Genomic DNA, 10,811 nt, shown 5'->3' with positions numbered 1-10,811 from the left:
AACTAAGATCATGGCACCCGATCCGATCACTTCAGGGCAAATAGATGGGGAAAAAGTGGAAACAGTGGCTGACTTTATATTTTTGAGGTTCAAAATCACTGCAGATGGTGATTGCAGCCATGAAATTAAAAGACGCTTACTCTTTGGGAGGAAAGTTATGACCAACTTAGATAGCATATTAAAAAGTAGAAACATTATTTTGCCAACAAAAGTCCATCTAGTCAAGGCTATGGTTTTTCCAGTAGTCAGGTATGGATGTGAGAGTTGGACTGGAAAGAAAGTTGAGGGCCGAAGAATTGATGTTTTTGAACTGTGGTGTTGGAGAAGACTTTTGAGAGTCTCTTGGGCTACAAGGAGATCCAACCAGTCCATCGTAAAGGAGCTCAGTCCTGAATATTCATTGAAAGGACTGATGCTGAATCTGAATCTCCAATAATTTGGCCACCTGATGTAAAGAACTAACTCATTTGAAAAGACCCTGATGCTGGGAAAGATTGAAGGTAGGAAGAGAAGGGGATGACAGAGGATGAGATGATTGGATCGCATCACTGACTCAATGGACATGAGTTTGGATAAAATCCAGGAGCTGGTGATGGACAGCGAGGCCTGCTGTTCTGTAGTCCGTGGGGTCGCAGAGAGTTGGACACGACTGAGTGATGGAACTGAACTGAACTGAACTGAAATAGTTAAGGGATGTTGTTGTTCAGTTGCTAGATCAGGTCCAACTCTTTGTTACTGCAACATGCCAGGCTTTTCCGTCCTTCACTATATCCCAGAATTTGCTCAGACTCATTTCCATTGAGTCAATGATGCTATCCAACCATCTCGTCCTCTGTCATTCCCTTCTCCTCCAGCCCTCAATCTTTCCCAGCATCAGGATCTTTTCCAATGAGTCGGCTCTTCACATCAGGTGGTCAAAGTATTGGAGCTTCAGTTTCAGAATCAGTCTTTCCAATGAGTATTCAGGGTTGACTTCTTTTAGGATGGACTGTTTTGGTCTCACTGCTGTCCAAGGGACTCTCAAGAGTCTTCTCCACCACTACATTTCAAAAGCATCAATTATTTGGCACTCAGCCCTCTTTAAGGTCCAACTCTCACATCCATACATAACTTTTGGAAAAAACCATAGCTTTGACTCTTAAGAACCTTGTTAGAAAAGTGATGGCTCTTCTTTTTCATACACTCTCTAGGTTTATCACAGCTTTCCTTCCAAGGAGCAATCTTCTTCTAGTTTCATGGCTACAGTCACCATCTGCAGTGATTTTGGAGTCCAGGAATGAATGAAATGAAATGAAATCTGTCATGATTTCACTTTTTCTCTTTCTGTCTGCCATGAAGTGATGGGACTAGATGTCATGATCTTAGTTTTTTTTTTGTTTTTTTTTTTTTAATGTTGAATTTAAAGCAAGGTTTTTCATTCTCATCTTTTACCCTTATCAAAAGGCTCCTTAGTTGAAGGATATGCAAAATAAAAGATACAACTATGAAGTCAAAAGAAAAAGTAAACATGGAGAAGGAGGATGAAAAATTTAGTCTTATTAAAATGTGTTTCAACTTAAGAGATCGGCAATTTAAAGTAATCAAGTGTACATATGTTACCACATATAAACTTCATGGTAACCACACACAAAAAAAAATCTTAATAATTATACACACTCATAAAAGAAAAGACAAAGTCACCCAAAAAGATAGTCATCAGGGACTTCCCTGGTGGTCCAGCGGTTAAGAATTTGCCTTGTAATATAGGGGACATGGTTTTGATCCCTGGTCTGGAAACTAAGATCCCACATGCCATGGAGCAAATGAGCCACAACTAGGAGAGCTGTGCACCTCACAATAAAAGATATTGCATGGGGTGATGGAGATCCCATGTGCCACAACTAAGACCCAACTTGACCAAATAAATCAATAATATCTTTAAAAAAGACAGACAGCCATCAAATCATAAGGGAAGAAAGTAAACAAAGAATAAAGGAACAAGATGAGCTACAAATATTAAATAATATCTACAAGTTTCTCATTCAGTGTTTTCCTATTTAAAATTCAAAACTTCCTCAGAGAAAGCAGAGCACAGTGTCAAATAATGGTTGCTCCAGAGCTGTACTGTCTGTGTTGGAATCCCAGCATCACCACTTGCTATCTAGGGGACCTTGGGCAACTAAATAAATTTCTCAGTTTCTTCATTATTAAAGTGGGGAAGCCAATAGTGCCTGTCTCTTAGGGTTATTTCTGTATTGCAAGTAAATTACCTAAAATTTAGGAGATTGGCATCTCCTAAAGGTCAATAAATAACGTTGATAATTAACATTTTGGAATGCTTCACATGAACACTGCAACAAATTTTGCCAATTTGATCATTGTTATACATCTAGTCAAGGATAGAAAAGAATATTATGCCTATAACTCATGGATCCCTATTTGGATTGTCTGCCTTAAGAATTATTTCATTATACATGAGTATATTATTTATCTGTGATAGAATGTATTTTGACCTACAGCAAGCAGAATGAAAGATTTAAAAGGTACAAAATGAAAGAAAAGAAGGAAAACAGAGTACATTTTAATAAAGCAGAGAAAATAAAATTCAGAAAGAAAAAAAAAAATTGTTTCCTCAGAGATCCTTTGTCTGATGGTAAGAATGATGCTAAACAAAAGAAAATAATCATACCATGATAGATACAGACCCAAACTTTTGAATCATTCACTGCTGTGGAATTACAGAATCATTAAACCTCACATGTAGCCAGGATGATTCCATCCACATAATTTTGGTGAGAAATGGGGGTTGGAAAGACAGGTACCAGAAAATTTGCACTTTTTTAGAAGCTAGATGTAATGAACATTCTGCATACTATATTCACATTATTGCTACTATTTGATTAAAGATCCAATCACTGTTGAAGCTATAGATTGATAAGGCCCATCTGTCAAAGACCATGAGGGCATTAGGTGGTCTGTATCTGGCTACTGGAGATAGCAAGAGTAAACATCTCAGAAGGAGGGGAGGGTGACAGAGGATGAGATAGTTGGATAGTATCACCAATTCAATGGACATGAACTTGAGTAAACTCCAGGAGATGGTGAGGGGCAGGGAGTCCTGGTGTGCTGTAGTCCATGTGGTCGCAGAGAGTTGGACATGGTTTGGCAACTGAACAACAACAACATCCAACTACTTTATTCACACCTTATTTTCTGTAAGGTCCACTCAATAATTATCCATGTTGGATTATACCAGAATAAATCACCTACTAGTTGAATATTTTGCATTTAAAAATTAGATACATGAACTATTCTCTATCTTTCAAGGCATCAAAATTTTGTTACTATAAAACTTGAAAGATCATACAGCTAGATTTTCAACTTAATCCAGTCAGCTAACATTTCCTTATTAAAATATATATATATATAATTTAAGTGTTACTTACTGTGCATGTGTTCAGTCCCTTCAGTCTTATCTGATTCTGTGTGACCCTACAGGACTGTAGCCCTCCAGGCTCCTCTGTTCATGAAATTCCCCCGGAAAGAATACCAAAGTGGGTTGCCATGCCCTCCTCCAGTGCATCTTCCCAACTCAGGGATTGAATTCACCTCCTGCATTTCAGGTGGACTGTTTACTGTGTAAGCCACCAGGGAAGCCCCACTTAAGAAAATGAGATTTTCCAGGCAAGAATACTGGAATAGGTTGTCATTTCTTTCTCCAAGGGATCTTCCTGACCCAAGGATTGAACTCAGGTCTCCTGCATTGCAGGTAGACTCTTTACTATCTGAAGCACCACGGTTGCAATTACACTTTTATGGTAAGCAAGGTACATTCTTGAACACGGGTTTCTAAACGCATAGGTAAAAACATGGTTGTTGTCATAATTTTAAAAGAGCCACACATAAAGACTCATATCAAGTTATCAGAACAGAATAAGCATATATTTCTTAATATGTTTACAAACTTGGTATGATACATAAATTTAAATTATCTAATTTAAAGATCCAAAAGTGATTGTAAAAATTAACATATCCATTAAAATATCCACTAACCAAGATTACCAGTCATTAGTTTATTTGCAATATATTACGTTTTTCCTTTTTATTTGGCAAACTGGACAATGAACATCTTTCAAGTGTTAATCATAAGCCAAATACATTTTGTGTATTTTAGTAAGTTTCTGTGTTTTGTTAGCTTAATTTTATCAATTCAGACTTCCTTCAGTAAAATTATATGCTATTTTAGACCTTAGCTATGTTTAAATATACCACATGAATTTTAAATGAGTATCCCTTGTTGAATGTCTCAAGAACTTACCTGTTGGAGTTTTTCCTTTGTCTTTAAAAAGCATTGGTTCTTTCACTAAGGGTAAATGAGGATTACCTTCACAGTGGAAACAGTGACAAGCTTTACTTTCTTAGGCTCAAAATCACTATGGACAGTGACAGCATCCATGAAATTCAAGATGCTTGCTCCTTGGAAGGAAAGCTATGACAAAACTGTACAGATGTGAGAGCTGATCCATAAAGAAAACTGAGCACCAAAGAATTGATGCTTTCGAATTATGGTGCTAAAGAAGACTTGGACAGAAAGAGATCAAATCAGTCTATCTTAAAGGAAATTAACCCCAAATATTCATTGAAAGGACTGATGCTGAAACTGAACCTCCAGTACTTTGGCTACCTTATGCGAAGAGCCAACTCATTGGAAAACACCCTGAAGCTGGGAAAGATGATGGCAAAAGGAGACCAGGGCAGCAGAGGATGAAATCTTTATATATCATCACTGACTAAATGGTCATGAAGCAGAAAAAACTTATCTGGGATATAGTGAGGGGTAGGGAAACGTGGTGGGCTCTATTCAATGGGTTCACAAAGAGTAGGCATGACTTGTGACTGAACAACAGTAACAACTGTGGCTACTTCAATAATCTATGTGTGACCACAGAATACATAATAAAACATGGCTGAGCTGTAAATCTAGAAATAGTTTCAAGTGGCCAAATGTTCTGTATTTCCTCATGGACTATCCATCACCTCAGTCTTTCACATAAATGTGGAAGTACCTGACCTCAATGGCTAGAATTTGAAGACTTAAATGCAACATAAATATTTCCTTGCAAAGATAGCTGAATATTATCATCCACTATAAAAATCCTACCTGTAAACTTAATTTTGGGCTATACTTATGCTCTTCCATTTCAATGGGGAGAGAAATGGCCTAAGTTATGGATTTACAATGACTCATGGACAGTGAAAACAAGTTTGATAAACTATTGAAGGAAAGGGAAAAGTGGAAGAACAGATGAAAGAGCAATCCAAAGAAGTGGTATGTGGATGGGTGGCACAGAATGGACCAAAAGCAAAGGTGTCTGTTTATCATATACAGTTTCTATCAGAGACAATCCACCCAAGAGAAAACGCTTTAAAATCTGGTTGACAAGATGACCTGTCTTATATATTTGTTAGTGTTTTTATCCAATTTTGTGGTCCCGGTGGGAGAGATGAATGCTCTACATAGGCCCAGGGTGCAATAGGATTTACCTTTCACCAATCTAGATCTGGCACTATCTTTGCTAAATGTCCAAAATTCCATTAGTAAAGGCCATCAATGACCCCTTAATAGGGCACAGTTCTCTAGAGAAATCAGTCAAAATCCTGTGGCAGCTTACTCTTTTGAAATTCCTCAACTTGGAGAAGAAGCTTCTTGTCATCACATACTTGCAGTAAATATACATCTTTTCTACTTGCAATGAATCAGTTGACTTTGTTATTCATGGAATAGAATCTGTGGTCCTATATCATGGTACTTCACTCATCATCATTTCTAACCAGGACACAGGGTTTTATGGTAAATAAATAAAGCAAATCACTCACCCTCATAGAATTCACTGATGTGATCATGTTATCCATCACCTAAAAGCATTAGCTGAATAGAATAGTGGCATTGCCGACTGAAGACTAAGTTACAGTGCACCTGGGAGACTATCCGGAAAGTTTGGAAGGTATTTTTTTTTTTAATGTTTAGCATATATTATGTGCTCAGTAAACCTTACTTATCTTATATATTATGCTAAGGAGATCCAGCCAGTCCATTCCAAAGGAGATCAATCCTGGGTGTTCATTGGAAGGACTGATGCTAAAGCTGAAACTCCAATACTTTGGCCACCTCATGTGATGAGTTGACTCGCTGGAAAAGACTCTGATGCTAGGAGGGATTGGGGGCAGGAGAAGAAGGGGATGACAGAGAATGAGATGGCTGAATGGCATCACTGACTTGATGGACATGAGTCTGATTGAACTCTGGGAGTTGGTGATGGACAGGGAGGCCTGGCGTGTTGTGATTCATGGGGTCGCAAAGAGTTGGACACGACTGAGCGACCGAACTGAACTGAACTGAACTGATTCATGGGAAAATATGCAATATATGTCTTATTCAGAATAGAAAAACAAGATCTTGAAACGTCATTTTCATCAAGATAAATATGTGGAATCACAATATTCTAATTATATACTTTATGAGAAGCATTAAAATTTGACAAAGGATGCTAACAATTTGTAATTAAATGGAAATATCTAGAAACTGCATCTTTTCAAGTGGAACAGCTTCATTTGGTGTTATATTTTCATAAATGTGATGTATTCACTTTCCAGATAGTTCAGAATATCTTACCATACTTCTGCTATTTTTCATTATTCACATCTCCAACTTTGCTTATTGTGTTTCGTTATGTCTGTGTATATATCTCATTCATTCAGATTATTTTTATATACTCATCCTCCTCATAATTAATATTGTAACTCTGAAATATTCTTCTTCTTAAACACTAACATGCTAAACATATGGACAAAATAATATAACTATCTTCAGATAAAAAATAAGACATATACCTCAAATATTAATATGAACAGTCTTTTTGTGGGGAAGAGTAATCCAAGTTTTTTTCTTATTTTATTTTTCCCAAATTTGCATTGAGTCCTACAATTCTGAAAGATTACATTGTTGGACAGAAAAGCATAAGAATATCTTCCACTAAAAATTCAATTTACAGTTTTAATTACAACTTAACTCAAAATATGGAGAAGGAAATGGCAACCCACTCCTGTGTTCTTGCCTGGAAAATCCCAGGGACGGGGGAGCCTGGTGGGCTGCCGTCTATGGGGTCGCGCAGAGTCGGACACGACTGAAGCGACTTAGCAGCAGTAGCAGTAGCAGCAACTCATCATAAGAACATAAGTCTATACTCTCAATAGAGAGATTTTACACCAAAAGCTAAATACATTTCCTAAGAAATTTTACGAACATAGAAATATATTTTAAACAAAACAGTTTGAACCAGGAAATTATGAAAATCTTAAAAGTGTGCTTTGATCATTGGACGCATTCACAGAATAAATACTTTCAACGTGTCCAATGTATTAGAACTGTGGAGAAATTTACTACAGCTAAAGAGTCACACATGGCTTTCCTGGAAAGAGCAAATCTTCAGGGAAAATAGGTAATATGTTTCCCTTGTGCCTGCCTTATTTTCGTTTTCTGATCCAGAGCTTTTTCATGGCAATTTGAAACTCTCCATTTCTTAGAGTGTAGATTAGATGGTTCAGCATAGGGGTCATAATGCTGTAAAACATGGCCAAGGATTTATCAATGGGTAAGATGGAAGGAGATCTCATACATAAAAATAGAGGGCACAAAGAAGAAGAGCACCACAGTAATGTGGGAGCCACAGGTGGATAAGGTTTTGCATCTTCCTTTCTGGCTAAGATTCTTCAAGGAGCGCAGAATGACCCCATAGGAGATGAATAAGAGCACAAAAATGACCACACAGATTGCTCCGTCATTGAAAACCACAATGAGGCTATAATGTAGGAGTCAGTGCAGACAAGTTTTAACAAGGGGTACACGTCACAGATGAAGTGGTCAATGACATTTGGGCACAGAAGGGAATGTTGTAAACTAAGAGCAGTTGAACTACAGCAAGTAAAAACTCACCAACCCAGGCCAACAACAGTAGCAGAACACACCGCCGCTGATTCATGATTGTCAAATAATGCAAGGGTTTGCAGATGGCCACGTACCGGTCATAGGCCATGACCACCAGGAGTAAAATCTCAGCACCACCAAATAAGTGCTCTGTTAAAAGCTGGGCCATGCATGCTTCAAAAGAAATGGTTTTCTTCTCACACACTAAGTCTATAATCATATTTGGCGTGATCGTAGTTGAATAAACAACATCCACAAATGATAAGTAGCCAAGAAAGAAGTACATAGGGGCATCCAGGGTTGCACTGAACATGACAGCCATGACAATGAGTCGGTTGCCCACCATTGTCACAATGTAGATGAGCAAGAACACCACAAACAATATTTTCTGACCCTGGGGGTTCTGAGTGAGTCCTACGAGGACAAACTCAGTTACACTGATCCTTCGTTCCATAGGTTCTTCTTCATTTTATTTTAGAGTTTAGGACAGAATTACTTGTAAATATAATTATTGCTAGCAACTTCTTGAAATCTTAAGATAATTTGTTTATTCATTCAAGCAATTGTTATCATGCTCCAGTACTTTAAGACATCATAAGATGAGACTGATTAAAACATCCATAGCCTCAACAATCTTATACACTAAAGGAGAGGCAAGTCATTAAGAGACATGTGTGGGAAAATAACTCATAATTAAATGAATTACCACAACTACCTTCCCATCTAGAAGCTAATAAAATTGTATGTATAATTAATACCTTACTTGAAAACAAAAATTGATAAAAATATAATAAGAAAATTAAGGCACAATTTATTCCATGTTTACATTCTGGTTAATAAAGGAAATTACTTTCTACATTCCCAGGATGGAGGATGCTGCTTAAGCAATCACTGAAATCCCAAATAGATAGATTTGACAATTTCAAAATTTTTTAAGGATTTAGGAAGATACCGTAATGTAGACAGATGAAGGCAACTTGTGGAAATGATTTATATTTTAGAGTATATACACAGAGGTAATACCTAAAATAGATGGATCTCTAATCAATTGACAAATAAAGTATATAAATAAAATATTAAAGAAAAATATAAACATTTGGAGAAGAATACATTTAAATGGCCAACAAATATATGATAGGATGCTGAAACTCACCTGTGAACAGAAAAAATAGGAATTGAAGTAACTCTGTTCTTACTACAATATTATCTTGAAGTTGTGAAGACCACTCAAGGTCTAAAGATGCTACATCATCCTCTAATTTTTAAGCAATTAATAAATAATGCTTAGAGGACATACCAGTTAAACCTATCATGAGACTTAGAGATAACCGCCCAATAAAATATCCCCAGATAGATACACTCAAAATGAATTTATAAGAATATTTGATGTTAGAGAAGGTAAATTTATTTTGATTCTTTATGATATGAAAATATCCAAATGAGTTTTACAGTATTAAATCAATCTCCACATATTTTAGTAGTCGCAAAGGATCCCTAAAATGGCTGATTAAGACAATGACATAGAAAACATTTTAAATGACTGAATTCTCACATTGCCAGTGAACTCTTGTAAAATGTAAAGCCTAATTCAGAGACTAGTTCATAAATACACTTCCTGGGTTACCTGCATGAGTTCTTCATTTGATTTACCTTCTGTTCTCTGATGCTTTCTCTCTTGTCCTTCAGGCACTGATTCCATCACCAAGAAGAAAGAATGACAAACGCAGCATCTCTGGACATTGATTGTTTCCATTAGGCAAACTGTTTCATGCTTGTAGGAAATCCAATTCAACTCAGTCATTCAGAAAAATACTACCTTTCAAATTGTTGCAAATTTGAAAATGCATATGAATATTGTATTACATAAGGAACTCTGAATCTTGACTGTGAATAGAAAACCAAAATACTCATTGTTCACAGGATTTGTCCGGATAACAAATGAAAGTAAAATCAACATTTTGGTTTTAGAAAAAGCTCCAAATTGTGTATGATTGTTTACATTAAAATGTTGCTCTTTGTGTTTTATACAATTAAAATTGAAATAGTGAAACTGACTTTACAACACTTAGATTTTTAATCAGTTATTCTGTTCTATCTTCATATAGTATTATTAACATATGGGTTTCCTGAAAGATAAAGAACAATTTCACATACATACTTTATTATATGTTGAGTCCATCATTTCAATCTGTGAAGAAGTCTGTCATGTGATTAGTGGTAGAGACAAATAACTTCTGGGTAAAAGCAAATGTCTGCAAGTACTTTTATCTACATTTAATTGCAGCACATATTATTAAGTCATTCATTTGATCCATCTCTAAGGGTTATTCTTATCCGATTAAATCTTTGGAAATTTCATCATAATTTAGAGAGTAAACTATCTCCAGAGATGCCACCAGGATAGTCACCATGCAGAATGGGACTTACAGAACCCTGTTCTCTGGAGGAAAATCCCTGAAGAATAACTTGATGTCAAGTAACCAAAAGGGAAAAGTTCAAACTGGACGGAAATAAAAGGAGTATATACACAGAGTAAGCGTATATACAAGGAAAAAGTGACTCTTAATTTTGTGGCTGCAATCACCATCTGCAGTGATTTTGGAGCCCCAAAACATAAAGTCTGCCACTGTTTCCACTGTTTCCCCATCTATTTGCCATGAAGTGATGGGACCAGATGCCATGATCTTAGTTTTCTGAATGTTGAGCTTTAAGCCAACTTTTCACTCTCCTCTTTCACTTTCATCGAGAGGTTCTTTAGTTATTCACTTTCTGCCATAAGGGTGGTGTTATCTGCATATCTGAGGTTACTGATATTTTTCCCAGAAATCTTGATTCCAGCTTGTGATTC

General features: G+C 36.5%; 1 pseudogene; it reads right to left on the bottom strand.

The window, feature by feature from the left end:
* Positions 1 to 7,503: 7,503 nt before the first annotated feature.
* LOC129560505 (olfactory receptor 4A47-like) lies at positions 7,504 to 8,417 on the bottom strand (annotated as a pseudogene).
* Between the last annotated feature and the right edge of the window lie 2,394 nt (positions 8,418 to 10,811).

This window comes from Moschus berezovskii, chromosome 16, assembly GCF_049115385.1.
Source record: "Moschus berezovskii isolate FMDL1 chromosome 16, NW_MosBer_1.0, whole genome shotgun sequence".
Lineage (NCBI taxonomy): Eukaryota > Metazoa > Chordata > Mammalia > Artiodactyla > Moschidae > Moschus > Moschus berezovskii.
Note: the sequence above shows the minus strand (reverse complement) of the source record. Positions and strands in the feature narration are given on the sequence as shown.